At 39.8% G+C, this 19063-nt stretch overlaps 1 protein-coding gene across 3 annotated transcripts in view; it reads right to left on the minus strand.

Annotated features, from left to right (window-relative positions):
• The window catches only part of dlgap4b (discs, large (Drosophila) homolog-associated protein 4b), a 103126-nt gene that overhangs the window by 27073 nt on the left and 56990 nt on the right, over positions 1 to 19063 (minus strand). For 2 of the 3 annotated variants that reach the window (XM_029432157.1, XM_029432159.1), the window contains exon 3: positions 13375 to 13423. The exons of the other annotated variant lie outside the window; for it this stretch is intronic. The gene's annotated coding sequence lies outside the window, so the exon portion shown is untranslated. The remainder of the gene's footprint in view (positions 1 to 13374; positions 13424 to 19063) is intronic. 3 annotated transcript variants of the gene reach the window in all.

Here is a 19063-nt window from a genome sequence, read left to right on the forward strand (position 1 = left end):
CTGGTCACTGAGCTCCTGTCCTATGTTTGCATGGCCAGCCAAGGATGGCGGGCAGACTGTCATGGTGAAACTAGTAAAGAGGATTTGACCAGCAGGGGGTGGGTTGCAGGAGTTGGCAGCGACACCTCCTTGTCCTACTAGTCAAGCTGTGCCAATGCTCTGCCTGGCAAGGCTCCAAGGAGGGTACTTCATGCATGGAAAATGATAGATGATGAAAGCGAAGGTGAAAGAGCCTTTTGTGGTATTTATGCATTGACAAGTATATTCCTGAGTGGCTCCTTATCCAGTGTGGAATAATTACCAACAGAAAATCTAATTTGCCTGTAAAAGAATTCCAGGGAGCTGCCATTCAATTAGCACAAGTTGCTCTGTTTCTGTCACACGCTTACGTTTTATGCAAAAATATTTTTTTTTTTCGCTCTGGTTTGTGAGGAATGTATGAATAAATGAAGTATAGTGCTAACTATATCTGTAAAATGGGTGATTTATTTTGTATCATTCCTGCTGGACCAATTATTATTGAAAGTCTATTTATAACTCAACAGTATACACGCTGCTTTCGTATCATTGTTGGTGTAGTTAAGTGAATGCAGTGTAAAGAATTACTGTTCTGCTTTGGGTCTACAGGTTATGTGTCTACAGCATGTGGACCTCACCAGGAAGAATTTTGGGCACTTTATTGCTTGTAGTACCTATCACAAAATATAGTTTCCGAATTCCATGTGTCATTTATTATCAGTGTTGGCAGCTGTAGCTGAATGAATCAGCCTTCATCATAATAACTCAAATGTCTAATATTGAGATTCCTTGCATAATTTGTTGGATATTTAATATAGTTATACCACATATTTCTATCAAATTCCTCTTCAAGATTGATAAATAGTAGTTGTTGTGCATGATGGCAGTAGACGTATATTAGATTTAGATTGGACAGGAGAAACAGATGAACGATATATCTTGTCATTAGAGCCCCTGAAGAGTTCCAGCAGATGTGAAGATAACTAATAAAGTGACTAAAAACTCAATCTCATCCTCAGTACGGTACATTTATTCTTAATTTATCCAGTGGAAGTCCGCTCAGCAGGCCGACGACATCTTACAGTCATAAAGTTACAGCTGCATCGCACAACTGTGTCCTGTGGGCCACCACTTTGATTCTGGCCAGGTACTCTCACGGCATGTAATCTTACTGTATATGTACCAGAATGATGAACTACAAAACAACAGAAACTACTTGTGAGTAAAGGGGATGGTATTGCCCATTTGCTTTCCTAACATATATTTTCCCTGTTGAGGCAAGTCATTTGAACGGTCAAACCTGCAGTCAATGGCTTTTCTAAAAGTTGAAAGTCAAATTTAAAACCAGTCCCCAAAGAGTGTTATATCTCAGTCCAGACCTATCTAAACATTTAAAAAAAAAAATCTGCTCTGCACACTGTGAGAAAGGCCTTTGAATCTACAAAATAGACTGATTTTGCTAACTAAGGTTGGACATTTGCTTTAGATCTCAGTGCTCACCTGCCAGACGATGATGCAACGTTGAAAGGCAGCTCATTTACAAGATTACACTTCATTCACAGCATAATGTGAGTTTATTGTGAGCCACTGTTTCAGAGAAGGTACTGAAATGAATTGTGTATTACTTTGCCTTGACATAATGTGCACACACACATTACTTTATCACACTTCTAGCAATTTGAACATAAAAGAAATCTCCATATAAATTATCAGCACGGCTTTCATGCCACCATTATTAGCATGCTGCAGGCACAGAGTCATTTAGTGTCATTAACAGAGCCTCTCTGAGTGCCATCTCTGCTGATAGGGTCAAATCCTCTAAATCCTTTTACACCACATTAGCTAACTGCCTCATATCCCGTAGTGACACGCCACTCAGCTGAGCTTAGCATACCCTCCTCAATGTGTCAACCAGTACGCCTCGAAATGACAGCTATAGTCATATTATTAATGGAGGCAGGATCGTAAACTGTACACTGCCCGTCAAAAGTTTTGAACACTTTAGCATATTTACAAAATGTTAGCTTTTTTATTGTGTTAATGCTCTATAATAGTAGATATTATACTCTGAAATGAAAGAACACAAGCAGGTATGAGATAAATGAGAATTATGTCATGACCTAGATCTGAATCACTCTAATTATGGATTTGTAGCAGAAAATATACTGTAATTTTTCTTATAGTTTTCTATATCGTTAAGTGGTTGGCCTTTTCAGTGCACTTTCTTTAATAAATCACTGCTTATGAGCTAATTAAGATGCTGGTTCATATAAGGCATACTCTGGGATTTTGTTATCGAGCCCTCAGATCCTGTTAAATAATGGAAAGGTTGCAACGTTCATTGAGTCCACTACGCAGACAGACAGCAACTTCTGCTTGAGCTCACTGGAATTGAAAATGCCTGGAAGTTGTTGCAGGTAACATGGTTTTCATTATGTAGGGAAAAAACAGAGTGTGAAAGTCAAGCCTGGCAGCGAACCAGTAGTTCAGTCAGTAGTTCTGACACAAACCTGCTACCGTATCACTGCGATGTATAATAATAGAGGTCAAGAGGATTGTTGACTCTCAGAGAAGAAAAGGTACAATAATTCAGGTCAAGCATTCATTAGCTTGGACAGACAAGTGCATTTCACGTCTGTGTGAACAGTGCTCATAGAGAATAGTGCACACAAGAATGTTAATGTGTTTGTGTGTGATTTTTACACCCCGCTTGGAGCGTCTGGTGGTAGGATCTCCCTGCCTTGTGCACTGGGGAGCTGCCATCTGCTCCTCCTGTGGGAAAAGGGGCGTTTGGCACCGTATCTAACTCATGACCTTACTCATTTTCTCAGCTACCCCAACCACGGAGCCGCAGGCAGTTCACACTGCAGGCCAGAAGAGGGCGATCATACTCAATACAAACTGGACTGTGTTTCACTCTCTGATGTTTTCATACAGCATGTAGGCATGTTGTGGAGATAGAGTCTCACAGAAAGCATTGTAGATGTGATGAAAAGGTCTGTGAAGATGTTAAGTAATGTTTTGATAATGATTAAAAGCAAACAAGTCCCAGAGCCATACTTTAAACTCTATTGTCTCTGAAGCACTCAATATCTTTTTGGATGATGCTCATAAATAAGGGAGTGATAGCATATTTTCAGCCTGAAGTTTTGCTAAATATGAAACATTTTACACTTATGTCAAGAAACTCAATTACAAGTACAAGTCCTACATTTAAAATCTTCCTTGAGTAAAACGCAAAATGTACTGAAAATATAGAAAGTAAAAGGACATGTAGCTGATGTATTATTACATATGACATTATTAGACTTCTAATACTGATGCATCAATGCATAAGCAGAAGTTTACTGGAGCTCGTCTTAACCAGCCTACTTATATACATATAGGTATTTTAGTCTAGTAGTTATAAGGCAGGCATGTCCAAAGTCCGACCCGGGGGCCAATCACGGCCCGCGGTCACATTTCATACGGCCCGCAGCTTCGGTCTTATAATGTATTATTTATGGCCCGCTAGCGCTGTCAAACAGAATAAATCTTTACAATGCGATTCTTCCTTTCACCGCGTGGTGGCAGCACCACTCTAAGGAACCTTACACATGCTGCGTTTTAGGCGCAAACGCTATCTGGCTCTGTAACGGCTTTTGCTGTGAACCCTTCCATGCTCATTGCTACCATGGCAATCGAGGCAATTGTTTTTGCCTAATTTGAGACGGTTGCCTTGTTTAAGGAATTTAATGTAAAGAGACAGTATCAGAAAAAACATGCTGACACATACGACAAGCTAACAGGGAGTGACTGTACTGGGAAAGTGAAGCAACTAACAATCAGCGATTCTTCACGCGGGCCTGTCAGTCAAATGAAAACATCACCAAAGCAAGCTACGAAGTGGCCATCGATCACTATTTACAGTGAAAAGACAAAAGCACAGTTAATATATGCACTTGGACTTATAGCACTTAATTTATTAAACTCTTGAATACGAGGCTCTAACTGTTGATGTTATGTACTTTCTGATTGATCTTGTAAAAGACAAGAGCAAAATTCCCATGTTTTAAACTTTAACGATAACAGAAAACTTTGCATTACTTATAACTCCCGTTTAAAATGAATGAGGTAGAGATGTTTATCAACTTCATGGAATTTAAGGTTTTCCATGTAGTTTGTTCAATGTTACCTGACTGTCCATATATATGAATGAAAGGCAGCATTGTGTTTTCAGAGTTGTTCACGCCTGAGTGGCTTATATTTAGTTACATTGCCATTTGAAAAAGAAAGATAATTGTGACAATGAAAATTGTTATATAACTGTATTTGTATGTAACTTTTATAGTAAAAACAATGTCAGAAGGGAAGCACAACAGCACTACAGGAATAAAACCCAAAGATATTAAAAAGGTGTTAAACAAGATAACAATATAAGCACTGGGCTCAATCTTTTTTAAACCCAAATAGTTTGAACCTAACGGGGACCTGCACGTCTAACAGATATTATATCCTCATTCTGTCAGGCTTCCTTCTATTTACCTTCTGTAAAAATCCTGTTTGTCAGTATTTAACTATAAAAAACACTAAATGAAGATTTAATTCATTTTAATTCCAACTACATTTACTCAGTAAACATATTTCCTGCCATGAAATGGTTCCAAAAACAAATGGACTCCTCACTCCAAGACAAGGTGAGAATTGTCACCCAATATTTTCATTCACAAACCCAAGCTTCTCCATCCTGGAAAACTGTATCTGTATCAAAACATATCTGGGTTGTTTGTGTTGTAGCCCATTAGTTGGCAGATTATTTTTAAGACCGATTGCCAGTCTCTAGATTGGCAAATCTGTGGGTGGCCAGATTTAGATTAGAGACTGCAAAGGACATCATCCCCTCATCTGAGCAACACTGTACAGAGAGGCAGTTTGTCAGAGCACAACTCAGTCAGTCATCCCTGAGCCCATCTGTTCCATAAGCTTACAGCACTGCCCTGGAAGACAGGGGGCAGCTCTCTCTCTCTGTGTATATGTGTGTGTGTGTGTGTGTGTGTGTGTGTGTGTGTGTGTGTGTGTGTGTGTGTGCGTGTGTGTGCGTGCGGGGAACAAGGGTGCTGGTGAGGAGGAAGACACAGAAGGAAGTGGGGAGAAAGGTGTGGCTTTTGACGGCAGTGAAAATGAAAGCAATCTAAAGGGACTGAGAAGGTGTGAAAATGAGTAAACTGAAGTAATATAAAAAAGAAATCTGCTAGAAGGAGACATATAGTCGTGAGGAGGAAGAGTTTTTAGTTGATAGAGAGGTAATCAGATGATACTGGAGGAGGAGATGCGAGTCAGTCAGAGAGTTCGATGTATGTGTTTATCCCAGATAAGGTGTGAGGGTGTAAATGAGTGTGAATATGTGAGGCATATGCGTGTGCAAGATATAATAATTGCCCATGACTGCTTTAAAGATTTTTAATTGTCTTAGCTTTGTTTTAAGTTATGAGGACCCGTTCAAGTGAGAGGTACTTGAATAATTTGGGTTTGAGTGTTTGCGAGTGGAGACTGACAAACACCCACTTGTATGTATGTGTGTCACATAATAAATAATAAATAATGTGTATGTGTTCGCATGCATGTGTGTGTATGAAGCAGGCTAACCTTGCCCTAATTACACTCTGTCTATTCCATCGGTGCTGTGCTCTGGCCTATTTTCACAGCTATAAATTTACCGCTCTCCCCTCTGTTGTGATAGATGACCCACTCATTTTAGCCCATCTCTGAAGACTGTGAGCCAGAAAAGAAGTCAGTGAAAGACAGCAGCACCACTTCCCTGCTTTTGATGGCAATGGAACTTATCATGTCCTCAAAAACAGTTTCTGTGTGTAAAGTTAGTACAATAAACGGGATGAGGAAAGCCTAGTATTAAAACGGTGAATACTTCTAGTAGCTGAGCGTGCCACCTGGAGATTTTACATTTAACAAAGCAGCTCTTCTTGCTGTGACAGTGTTCAGAGTATTCATGAATGTGCAGTCCTGGTTATCATAAAATGTTAGCAGTGGGAAGAGACTCCACGGCTGGGTATTGACAAGCATCCTTCGTCTCTGAGGATGACTGAGGCACTAAATGGAAGTCACAGATTTATAGTTGCTATTCTGCCACTGTTCCTGACCTCTAATCTACCTGAAGGGGAGCAAGTGAAGAGACGAGTGGTCAATAAAATGTTATGATTTTTTAAGGGAGGTTGTATAAAGTATTCATCAATAGTCAGGGGCACCAGCAAAATGTATTTTAGCCAGCTAAAAATTTCAGTTTAAGTGTACGCTATATTTAGAATATATTCACCGCTTTACTTTGCCTTCAGAGCCTCCAGACTCCTTTGACAAAAACAGTAATTTTACCCATCAAACTAACCAATCGAGGCAATAGTAGACCATCAACTCCCGTGTTCTGCAAGGTAAAAGGAATCTTTCTGGATATAGCGTAGACTTATATATATATTTTATTTATTTAGTGGGCCTTTTTTTAGGTGGCTTAAACACATTTTACTGCTGCCCCTGTCCACAGCAGTGCATTGCTTTGCTTCTGTGCCCGTACTGCCTGTTTATCTAACCTGGGCGCATGCCAACCACCATCTACTGTAGGTAATACATTGACTATGTATGAGCACCTCACATATCCCCACTTCAAACTATCCAAACTACCCCTTTAATCTCTACAATATTTACATATAAATAACATGCCCATAGTATATGAATATGTTAAGTGCTTGTGAGGGCTCAAGACCATGTAGCCCAATACATGCGTAAACTTCAAATTCAAATTTGTGTTGTAGTAAATAAATGAAAACATTGAAATCCCACTTGAAGGTCTGTGATGTGACAGCAGTGATGACCAAGTGTTGCATGTTTATGTAAAAAGATGTTGATTTAACGTTCAGTTATATCTCAATATATTTTATAATCCACATAGTAAACAAACACAGACGTGCTTTCTAAATGTTTGCACTATGGTTGGATAAGGATTCATCTGATCTGTAGAAACCGGACCTACTGCGGATTTAGAAATAAAACAAGGGAAAGTTAAAAACATTTAATCTTAAAGCCGTGTGATGGTATGAAATGCAGTTTATTCTTTTGAGCTTCACCTCTAATCCGTATGGCAGCCATCATCATATGCCATGTTCCAACATATACCATCCACTCCCACCCCTTTGACCTCGTTGATATCCCTTTGTGGATCTGTTGGGACCGTGTACTTGGAGAAGTGTGTGTAAACACCACCGAGCAAATCACTGGCAGAGTTTAAATTCATTTGTACGGACCAGTGAATATAATGCTATTGAACAACCTGCTTCCATGGCTGTTCAATAACTACATTTTAAAATAGCAAAAATAACTCTGAGAATCATTTCAAAAGCAGGAAAACTTTAAAGGATATATTTACATATTTAGAAGTCTGTCTAAATACAATACTCACATGCCCATATGTGCGCTGAAAGAATTATTTTTCATTTTGATCCTTTTTATACTGCTATACTAAAATGATCCCTTTATAGTGCGACTCCATTGTGAAAGATAGGGGGGAATCCAGCACAAACACATTTATTAAAGTTCAGTAGAAGCTAATATGAGGCTCCAGCAGCCTGAGACAGAACATTAAGTGGGTATCTTACAAAGTTTCTGTCTTTTGAGCACAAAATTCCCTCTTTCACAAACAGTGTTTTCATGCTGAGCCGGAGGAGAGATAGTGACACAAAGAGAGAATTACGTATAAGAAGACTAACTTTGGGAGATACCCTATTGATTTAACACATTTAGACTGTTGAAATGTCATATTAGCCTCAGACAAACTTTTGAACGCAAAATTAGGAATGTGGAGTTTGTCTTTTACCATGAAAATGTTCAAGGAGGGTATGAACAGGAGGATTGGTTTCAGCAAATAATAACTCTTTCCATGTAAATATGGTCATTGAAAAAATGTGAGCCTTTCTTTTAATTATTATCTGAAGGACGCAAGAGTAGTGTGGTTAGGCTTGTTGCATTAGCACCACAGTTGGAACCTCATAATATAACTAATCTGAACCTAATTTTAACCTAGAGACACGGTGACCAGACATGGCCTAGTGCTACTTTATTCAAGAGTGTATTTTTAGATTTGGAAATGATGGGCGTCTCTCGCTGGGTCTTGCACACAGTGAAGCACAGTGGGAGGAGAGGGGTTGTGGGCTACAGCTGTGGTCTCTGTCAGGGCAAATCACAAGAACTAATGCAAACAGACATAGAGATGTGCACATTACACACACACACACACACGCACACACACACACACACACACACACACACACACACACACACACACACACACACACACACACACACACTAGCATATTTTTATGAATGACGCACACCCTAACCCACACACAGTAAGGATGTACTTTAAAGGCCAAAATATCCCGACATTATCTATTATACTGTAAAACTTTAACCATAAACCTCAGCTGTTCTTTGATATCAAACTGTCACATCAAATTAGAGCCGTCTCTCTATAATTATGGGCTACGGCAAACAACGTAGATAACATCAATGAGCATTAATATTTGAAGTTTTAGGCAGAATTCAGTCTTTTTTGCACAATTAAAACTGAGCTCAACCTCCAGAGTAAAAGACGAAGTTAAATGAAGGGGTAAGAAGAGGTTTGATGTTTTTTTTTATCTTGAGTTAACTTTGGTAAGATCTGGACAGTTTGAGGAAAGCTCTCAAATCTTACTCCTAAGCTTCTCAGCTCAGTGACATCCTGTGCCGTCTGTGAGTTGCTGCATTGCATGTGTATTAGCTATGAACAATCACAGCGCAGCTATAAATCCCACCGGGATAAGCCTTAAACCTCTCCCACTTCAAAATGCCCTTGGCCTGACACACAATAGTCGGTTCAGTCCAACACATCCCCCCCCCCCCCCCCCCCCACACACACACAGACACACACACACACACACACACACACACACACACACACACACACACACAGAGGAAGCAACAGCGGGGCAGTGAGACTTCCTGCCGTGAAAGGAGAAGGTGAAAAGTCACTTCCTGTCGAGATGCGAGGGGTGATCGTGTGATGAGGGGGGAGAAAGGACAGTGGTCCCCTCTGGATGCCAAGTGGGTCAACACCGCATTCATGCCTCACAATTCCCCGCGTGACGCCACAATAATACCCTAATGGCCGTCTGTCAACCTGTCGACGGCACAAGGATGAGCCGTTGCCATGACAGCGCTCATAAAGCCAGCATATACGGCTTTAAATCACACAGAGCACGTTTAGGCCCTCAAATGTTTCCCAAAGTCACATGGATGTGTTGTACTGCCTGTGACTCCCATGTGCAGCTTACTTTACTAAAAGTATATGTGGTGTGTGTGATTATTTTACTATCAATGAATTCGCCAAATATTTTCTAGATTAATGAATTAATCGTTATATAAAAACGTCAGAAAATAGTGAAAAAATGTGCATCCCAGTTTCTCAAAGTCCAAGGTGATGTCTTCAAATGTCTTGTTTTGTCAATCCAAAACCAAAAGAAATTCACTTTAATATAACATTTGCATATTTGAGAGGCAGAAAACTGCATTTTTGGACGACTGAGTCATTGGTAGACTATTGCAGCCCTAGTGGGTAGAGCATCACTTTGCAACATGAAGGGCCATCTTGAGAGCCAAATCGCCAGCATGGCTAAAAATCCCTTCATGCATGAGGTTAGTCTACATTCACTAATCCAGAGGTCCTGCAGCATTACTGTTGTGGCTGGAGTATTCTCCAAACAGCCTTCAGACACCATAAAATACTGTTATTGGTGTTATTTGGTTCAGTATATACAGACCTATAGGTCAGACCTATACAAATCTTCTCCTCAGTTTACTATGCTCATACTATCATTTGATATTAAATAGGCTTTAGAGTTACTTATAACTCTCTCACAGGGAATGCTTTATCAAATTGTAATGTTTCTTTCAAATAAAGCAGCACTTTTGGTTGTTAAATCTGACTTATAGAAGCACTGGTTGTAAAGCTACCTGGCCATGATGTGAGTATAAATATTGTTGAGCATCTTTACGAGTTTTTTAAGAGTTGGAAACTGAATATTTCTTTTCTCTCTCACCCACCATTCACGTTCTTTGCATGGTGTCTCAAAATCATACTTTCAGCTCACAAAGAACCCCAACAAAGTATTCTGCCATTATGTAAAAATCTGTTACTTCTTTTTCATGTTGTATAGCACCTGTGGAGTTATGGATTTGACAAACTGCTGCGGGGCTGAGATAACATTTATCAATAGATTTAAAACAAAAACATTTTTTTGTAACAGCTGGAAACAACAAAATAAAGATATTCTGTTCTGTTGTGTTGTTCCAACGTGTGATTTATAAATTAGAGGCTGTTTCACTACATTACAAGACTTCTTAATCAACTGTCTCCCAGGAGGTTTCCTTCCCACTGAGGTTTGAATATCACCACTGAGACTCATTATCTTGTTAAACTGCACTGGATCAGGCAATGTGGATTTTCTTTGCTGATGGGACTTCTGAGTCAGAGAGGATGTTGACCTTGACATAGTAACACAGAGTGAGATTAATTAAAACAATGTTTTACAGGTTCTACTCACTGTGTGCGTGGGCTGTGTGTTTCACATATCCATCTAATACATGTTTTCAGAGATAACAGCACATTTCATCTCTGGGAAACCAACGATTCATTGTTGCTTTTTAGGCATCATAAATATAAAAGGTAGAAAAATGTAAATGTTTGTGAACAGCAAGTTAAAGGAAGCCGTAAATGAGATGATGTAATTCAGTATGTTTCTGAAAGGATACGCAGTTTATGTTCCCTGTGTAGGACAGTAAGAGCACTTCTACGCTGTCTAAAAAGTGTTTCCACATTTGCCTCTTACTGTCTGCACACATAAGAGGCTTTTTAATAGCACAGGATGAGCACTTCATCATGCAAGTGCGCAAAGGAGACGAGAGAGGAAAGCAGGAGACAAAAGAAGTTGTACACTGTGATTTAGGGAAATTACCAATGTCTCCCTTTCTTTGTGTGCAGACAGCCAGCAGAGAGTATTGCATCAATCACAGCTGTCCTTTGCAGCACTGCTCTCCTACCTACATTCTCATTCACAGAGTGCGCTCAGCTTTGATCACAGTGTTTCAATATTGTGGTCGTATCCTTTCTGTCTTTCCTCTTGTAAAATGATCATTGATCTGATTATCCCCTGGCAAATGCTACGTGTCTCACTTTGACCTAAAAAGGAAAGCACGGATTAATCCGCCGCAGAGAAAGTGTTACTGTACAAAAGCGGGTGTCAAATGCAGCCCCCAGACCTGATTCTAACACCTCTAGCATGGCCTATTGTGAGTGTGATGTCAGCTACACCCTCTCAATCCTCCACCCAAGGGAGACTCCCATCGGGGGCCTTATGGGAACGATTGAGAGGAAGCCCGTGATTGGAGCTTCCTGTTATCTCCTAACCACAGCAACACGGCTGGCAGGCCCTCTGTTTCTGCAGAAAACTGCCAATGTGTGCACACATGTGTGGGTCTGCCAAGGTGTACATCTGCCTGTGTGTGTGTGAATGTCAAGAGCTATATTTGTATGCAAATGCCTGTCTCAGAGTGCATGTGTGCAAGTGTGATATAAGAGGTGCAGATGCAAATATTTGAGAGAAACTGCAAAGACAGAACGTTGCGTGTCTGTGAAAGAATGAAGGACGGCGGCATGACATTGAATACGTGGCCGCATGTGAGAAGTGGTCATGTTTGTGCAGGTTTAATCCTGGAATTGAATCTGGTGCAGAACCATGTATACCGTTTCACATTACTATTACAATGACAGAATGAAAAAGAAGCGATTTATAAAAGCCCTCCCAAGCTACCTTCAAGAGGCAGATACACGTGTTTACTGCTGGGATTTGTGCAGCTTGTGCTCACTGATATTTAGCAAAACTCTAACAAATATAACATTCACTCCTTCAATTACAACCATAACACAATAATCAATGATCTGTGAAATATAATATCATGTTTCTCTATGTTCTCATTGTAATGTCATTGCTGCAATGTAAAATGACACTTAATAATCTCCATCCTCTCAAATACTTTCTGTGTATAATATGGTCGTATAAATCATCATTTCTTGAAAGATCTTCCAGTGTTGGAAGAATATTACAATCTGTTTCCTATTCTGTACAAAACAATTTGTTTCAATGATTTTCTAGATATGACTGTCTGAAAAGGGCAGGTTGGTGTTGTAATATAAAGAAGAATTAAACTTGATTGGAAATAAGCGAATATGCATTGTAAACAAGATGAAATATTACAACATAACAATGGATTAAAATGGCTGCTCACAGTGACAAACCTTGAGATAATTATAACCCACCTCTGCAGTCATTAGTTTGGTTTTACAGCCAGCAGCTTTGCTGTTTTGGTTCATTTCACCACTCTTATTAACTGATAAACCTTCTGAATGTTAGCTGCCCAACACTTAACAGTAGACACACACAGTGCAGGACTAGCTGGTGAACAAAGAGAGTTAGATATTTCAGGAGGGGTTATTAGAGACCAAAACAGAGGGACAGTGAATATAGAATTTATATGTTAAGAGGTCCGTAACTCCGGATTACGCTATTGTTGATTAATATTATTGTTGATAAATAGTGTCTGCTAGTGTAAATAGGAAACTGGTTACACACTCACTATATCAAATAGGTGATAATATGTAAAGGATGTGAATGAACTATAAAACTCCTGTTGTTCTAATATCTCAATCTTATCGGAAGTGATTCTCTGAAAGCTGCAGCTTGTTATCTTTGCTGTAAGGTGCACTGACCGACCACACTGCCTCGAGAACTGCTTGAAATCTACAGCACCAGCTTCCATGTGCACAGAGAGCCGGTCCTGCCAGGTTTAAATGCAAGCACAGAAGCTTCTGGAAAACTCGCTGAAAAGTCTCACATCGTCATCCATTATTAATAACGCCTTAAGCTTTCCTTGTGCTGGGAATGACAAACTAAAACCAGAAGTAGCAACTGCGGAGCATAATACTGAAGGACGGGTGGTGTTTGAAATTTGAATTTCACTAGCTTGTCATGCAGTGAGTCAGCCTTTGATGTCCCATCAGTGTGTTTGCAGGGAATAGCAATTAGCTACTAATAAATGGAGTCAGTGGTGAATCCTGTCCCTGATGGTTAGTGAGGATCAGGGAGCTGAAGGTTAGGGATCCAAGGCTCTGTGCTCTGTGCGTGCATTAGTGTTTGTAAACTAAATTTGAACTTTCAGTCGGTTTAATTATTTTAAAAGCAACATTACCAGTTGAGTGCTGCGGACAGGCAAAGGACTTACATTGGCAGCTCATTTTTCAGAAGCCTCGATCTGAGTAGGAGGAGGTTTCCTGAAAGAGATACGAGGAAAACTGTGTCAGTGTTTATGTGTGGTTACGAACCCATACAACCGCGTCATGCTTTACTTGTTAACCGACAAGAAAACCTGAGCATCTTTTGCTACAGACACACCCCCCCCACACACACACACTGAGCTGAGGATGAACCTTTGCCATGCAGCTTTGCGAATCGGGTTAAAATGATCAGATTGAGAACTAGTGCTTGAGGGCAATTTGTGTACAGGCTCAGGCCAGCAAAGTATCAGCGAGCAGCTCCAGCGTGTTGTCTACTTTACTCTTCTCTGCCCTACTTTCTCTCTCTCTCTTCCTCCTCTCCCACACCTTGGAGGGTGGTACAAAGGCACGACATGCTCTAGCACATTTCAATCACGGTAGTGATTCATATTCCAGGACTGCAGTGTTACAACTATGACTATGTTTTGATCAGGGCTCACTCAGCACGAGTCCTGTCTGATTACACTGCAGAGTTGGATCAGTGCTCGGACACAACATGGAGTTTGTGTGTTGGTGTGCCTTCGGACATCTACAGCGTTTATCTGTGTATGCTTGAGTTTATTATAGTAGTTTCTTTAAGCCTTGATGCTTGCGTTAAGTGTACATCCCAACTCTGTCAATCACATTTCAAACAATGTCTATATTTTCTTTCTTTATTTTATAATTTCCACTGTCAGAGACGGACTTCAAGCTTCTCAGCACAGACTACAAAATGCCCATACTTTGACAAGTGCCATCTTAAGGGGAAAGACTCTCTGAGGTCATACATCAAACTGCATCCCAGCGCTTTTATTTTGCATTATGGATTCTTCAGTAAGAAGACGCCTTTGTTCATTAGTCTCAGAAGCACTCAAATATAAAGTATAGAAAGGTATATTAAAATGCTGTTCTGTTTAGTGTTTTATGCTACTGTTTTATTCCTTTACATATATCCCACTCACAGCATAAAACACATTGGATATTCTCTTTGATATGTTGGGCGTTCGTTGTTAGTCTTTGATGGTGGCATAAACTACACACATATTCAATGCGAAGGAACGCAACAGTATCCACATCGGAACCTTTTCTTGTTTTGTTTTTTTCTTTTAAACCACAAATGATGTTTTATTCTCTCTATCCTCCCAAATCATCGGGTGGTCTAGTGTTTGTGATTTATGCTCCACATGGGCAGGATGACAGCGTTTGCTAGTGCCTTCTAAAATGATCCATATGACCTCTTTTTTATTTAGGTTTGGGTAGGTTTAGGCCACTAAAACCTTTTGTCCAAGGAAATTATCATAATCAACCAGAAATTGGTATGTGGTAGGAAGGATGATGGAAACCGCCTCCTATGTCAAAGCCACACACGTTTTTGACTAAACCGTCGTCCCCCGCCTCCTCCATCAAGTCTTGTGACATTACAACATTAAACTACATCCACATTTGCTTCTGAGTGAAACAAGTCACGGGAAAACGTGTTTGAATGAAGGACCAATGCGATCACCTTTCTTTGTGAGTGCAGGTGTTAGTGGTAAACCTTGACTGTCCATCCCAGGTACCAGGATGTAAATTGCCGATATGGAATGGAATATAATATTCTGTAACTATACTACTGTATGTTTGTGCATGGCTGTACAATCACCTAAACACCTGAAACTAAGAATCGTTGAGTTATAGTTACAATGAGCCCCTCATATCTACACAGGGAGCAGATCCTCTTCCACAGAGTCCACCATGTTGCACCGCCATGTTTCTACAGTAGCTCAGAACGGACAAACCAAACTCTGGATCTAGAGAAAGCCTTTCTGTGTTTTCACATTACATGCAGGTCATCATAATTCTCCGACACGCTTGTTAAATCAAATCAAATCAAATGTATTTGTATAGCCCAATATCACAAATGATACATTTGCCTCAGTGTGCTTTACAGACTGTACAGGATACAACACCCTCTGTCCTTAGACCCTCGCATCGCACAAGGAAAGACTTCCTAAAAGCCCCCATAATTAAAGATAACACCAGCCGCTACCTGAATTGAATTGCTCCTAAAGTAGAGTTACGGTAAGGGTGACCTCTGAGCGAGGCGAAGGTCCTGAAAGATACCACACTTTTGTATTGGCCGGCTTTGTTTAATTTGTTGTTGTCTTTTCTCGTGGTTGGATCGTTCTACTATCCTCTTGTCTTGTATCATGACTACGCTGCTAATGTTTACCTCATCGTACAGAATGTTTTCTTCTCTTTCATGTATTCAGTCATACATGCATGGGTTTATGTATTGTGTTTTTGATGTTGATTTTTGGTGATGAAAGTCCCACAAATAAATCATATATAAAAATAAAATAAAAAGCAGTATCAACACCGAGGTTAGCTGTGACTTTCGGGACAAAATCAACAAACACAAAACTCCAAAGTGCTGTGACCTTTTGCAATAAAATGTCAAGAAAAACTGCACACACACACACACACACACACACACACACACACACACTCACACTCACACACACACACACACACACACACACACACACACACACACACACACACACACACACACACCTCTCTACAGTGTTAAAGGTCATCTCATATTGGCTTCAAGAAGAAGAAGAAGGACAAGAACAAGAAGAGAACCCACCTGTTAGTTATTATTAATATGAATCACATTAATTATACACAGAGAATAAAAGTGATTTTAAAGGAAATGTGATTGCAAGTGTATTAAATAAAAATAGTGAATGATTACAGGTAAAGCTGATTCTCCCTCACTTTTTTCACGTACGACCAAAGCTATATCAGGAAGCCATTAGGATTCCTTACACTTCCTGGGAGAGCAAGACACTCACACATTTTTAAGCTCATTTACAAAGCACAGATGAAGTTGAATTGAAGACAAATGAAGGGCACTTCATGGAGTTTTGGGGATTGAATTGGGAATTGGACTCCTGCCAAACCCTCATCTCTCGCTTCATCGCCCACTGCAGATTCAAAGGACTAATGTCAAACTGCACTTTATGGCACCGAGTTTGTTGGGCCAGAGTAGGATAAATTAAAAATGAGATTGGGAAACAGATTGAAGCATCAGGCCAGAGGGATCTGCTGGTTGGGCTCTTCAATTAGGGAATGCATTATAAATGTCTGTTCACTGGCTGTAGGAAAGCTCTTTCACTGATAAAAATTGGCCCCAATTGAGAAACAATTACATTAGATTAGATGTTTCGGATTTTGCAACTAAATTAAGTGCATTGATGATTGAGGATTACTTTTTACTGCAGCAGATACCTCAGAGCAGGACACGCATAGTTTCAAATTAAAATTCAATAATAAGCAAACCTTTTTGCAATGTATAGAAACTTCCATAAAGATTGGGAATACACGTTATAGGAATCTTTATTTTGACATTGCTCAACTGCTGAATATGATAACAGTAGGCCTCCCACAACTTCCTAACTTTCTGTAAACACCACCCTACTCATACCCATTCTGGTGTCATTAAAAGGAGAGAAATCGCATTCATTCAAAGATGTCAACTGAGAGAAAAAAACAGGAAGTCGGTCTAAACATGACAACAGTCCCGGTGGCCCCCTGGTACGAATGAATGTATTTTGTAAGAGCTCTTTGAGGTCGTTATGTTCTGTCCAGGGACACCGTGATACTGGTTAAAGCAGGGAGTTCTCTTCAGCTTTGCTTTAAGAATATCTCATAGCGTTAATGTTACCAGAGGTAGGCTGTAACAAGTCACATGTACTATGTTCCATGTGCTTAATGCAGTCCATTTAACTTTTTGCGATACATTGTACCTGTAAGAGTCATTTTAATGCAGCATACATTATACTCATACGCATGTATACTTAGGTTTGGTCCTGGTACTTTGGTCCAGACTGAAAAATCTCAACAACTATAGGACGGTTAGTAGTAAGTAAAGTATAGTAAAATCACTATCGTATCGGGTGTTTGTCATTGTAACAGTCTGGAGGATGATCCGAGTTTCACTGGGTCACTTGTCTTTTGAGAACTTGGTCTGTAGTTAATTAGTTACTAAACGGTGTGTGTCCCACCCCACGAACCTGCTTGGTTTGAGTTACTAAGTAAGTAAACTTTTCACTGGATACTTTCATACTTTTACTCCATCTGGAGTGATGACTAGTTTTCATTCTACTTGTATATTCTCCAATATATTCTTTAATCTTTCACTTTTCCACTAATTGTGTAAAGAACATGTAAACACATTTATCAGAGAAACTTCCTCTTTTTCCCGTGGTAAAACAGTCTATTTGATCTCAAGTTTTTCAAAAATACACACAGAAATTTATCTCAGTTACCTTTACACATTCAATGTTAAACCAGTAATAATTCACCATTAAAAGGCTAAGATAAAAAGATATGAAATATCACCATTAAAAGGCTAAAGTAAAGAGATATAAAATATCACTATTAAAAGGCTAAAGTAAAAAGATATGTTTTTAGCTTACTATTGAAGATATTGAGCGAGCTTGCCTCCCTAATGTCTGCAGGTAAAGTGTTCCATAGCTTTGGTGCATAATTGAAAAAGGCTGCATCCCCAATTTTCTTTTGGATGTTGGATGTCTGGGAACATTTAATAAACAAGTAGTGGATGATCGTAATATTCTTGGGGGCACATAGTTTATAGAGAGTTGGCAGTGTAACTTGGTGCGGTTCCGTTTAGGGCTTTGTATACAAGAAGGAGGACCTTAAAGTAAATTCTAAAAGTTACTGGAAGCCAGTGTAGAGCGGCTAACACTGGACTGATGTGGTCTCTCCTCTTGGTTCTAGTCAGCAGCCTCGCTGCAGCGTTTTGGATGAGCTGAAGTCTCTCCGTTGTTTTTTTTGGGAGGCCGGTAAAGAGTGCATTACAGTAATCGAGTCGGCTTGAGATAAAAGCATGGATTAGTTTTTCAGCATCCTTTTGATTTATAAATTGTCTGATTTTAGCTATATTTCTAAGGTGGAAGAAGGATGTTTTTGTCATCTTGATTATGTGGGATTTAAAGCTTAGATCTGAGTCTATGATAACGCCAAGACTTGTGACTTCAGGTTTAATCCAAGGAGTAAGTTTCCCCATTTATTCAGCATCATCTCTCTTTTTGCTACAGGACCTACTAGTAGGATTTCAGTTTTGTTCTCATTTAATTTTAAGAAATGATTGCTCATCCATTTATTTATTGCTGACAGACAGGTGGTGATGGAGTTAACAGCTGTAGTATCATTTGGTTCAGCAGAGATGTACAGTTGCGTGTCATCCGCGTAGCTATGGGAAGCACACATTGTGTTCTCTAATGATGTCCCCCAGTGGTAGCATGTATAGGGAGAACAGTAATGGACCGAGGCAGCTCCCTTGTGGAACTCCAAAGTGGGCATCATGCTTCTCTGACACATGATCTCCAAGCCTGACAAAATACTTTCTCCCTTTGATATATGTTCTGAACCAGTTTAATACACAGTTAGAAAGACCATCCAGTTTTTCTAGACGATTAATTAGGATGTCATGGTCGATCGTGTCAAATGCTGCGCTCAGGTCTAGCAGGATAAGAATTGAGACCTTGTTTGTGTCAGAGTTTAGTCTGAGGTCACTAATTATTTTAGTAAGAGCAGTTTCGGTGCTGTGGCATGCTCTGAAGCCTGATTGAAATTCCTCCAGGATGT

This window comes from Cottoperca gobio, chromosome 5, assembly GCF_900634415.1.
Source record: "Cottoperca gobio chromosome 5, fCotGob3.1, whole genome shotgun sequence".
Lineage (NCBI taxonomy): Eukaryota > Metazoa > Chordata > Actinopteri > Perciformes > Bovichtidae > Cottoperca > Cottoperca gobio.